This window comes from Penaeus monodon, chromosome 31, assembly GCF_015228065.2.
Source record: "Penaeus monodon isolate SGIC_2016 chromosome 31, NSTDA_Pmon_1, whole genome shotgun sequence".
Classification (NCBI taxonomy): Eukaryota; Metazoa; Arthropoda; class Malacostraca; order Decapoda; family Penaeidae; genus Penaeus; species Penaeus monodon.
The window spans coordinates 37,643,291-37,643,654 of NC_051416.1; positions in this window are offsets into that span (position 1 = coordinate 37,643,291).

Here is a 364-nt window from a genome sequence, read left to right on the forward strand (position 1 = left end):
AAAGCTCTCTAAAAGCACATAATCTCTTCCATCTGGTGTTTTAACCATCCACCCAATTTACAACAACACACGCTTCGACTTACACAGGAGCTTAATCCGTTGAACGATATCCATGTGGCGCCAGGGAATTGACGAGCCTATGTTTCTCTGACAGACGCAGTTTCTATAAAAATTGTAGTCTGGAAATGATAGTATGAATAGTTTTTGATTCAAGGTGAGTGGTTCTGATTTTTTTTTTCATAAATGATATTAGATTAAAAAAAAAAACAATGTCTGACAATGGATGTTGACGATGTACGGGAAAACGATAACCATAGAGTTAATTAATACCTGATACAATGGCTAAGATCTTCATAAAGATGTA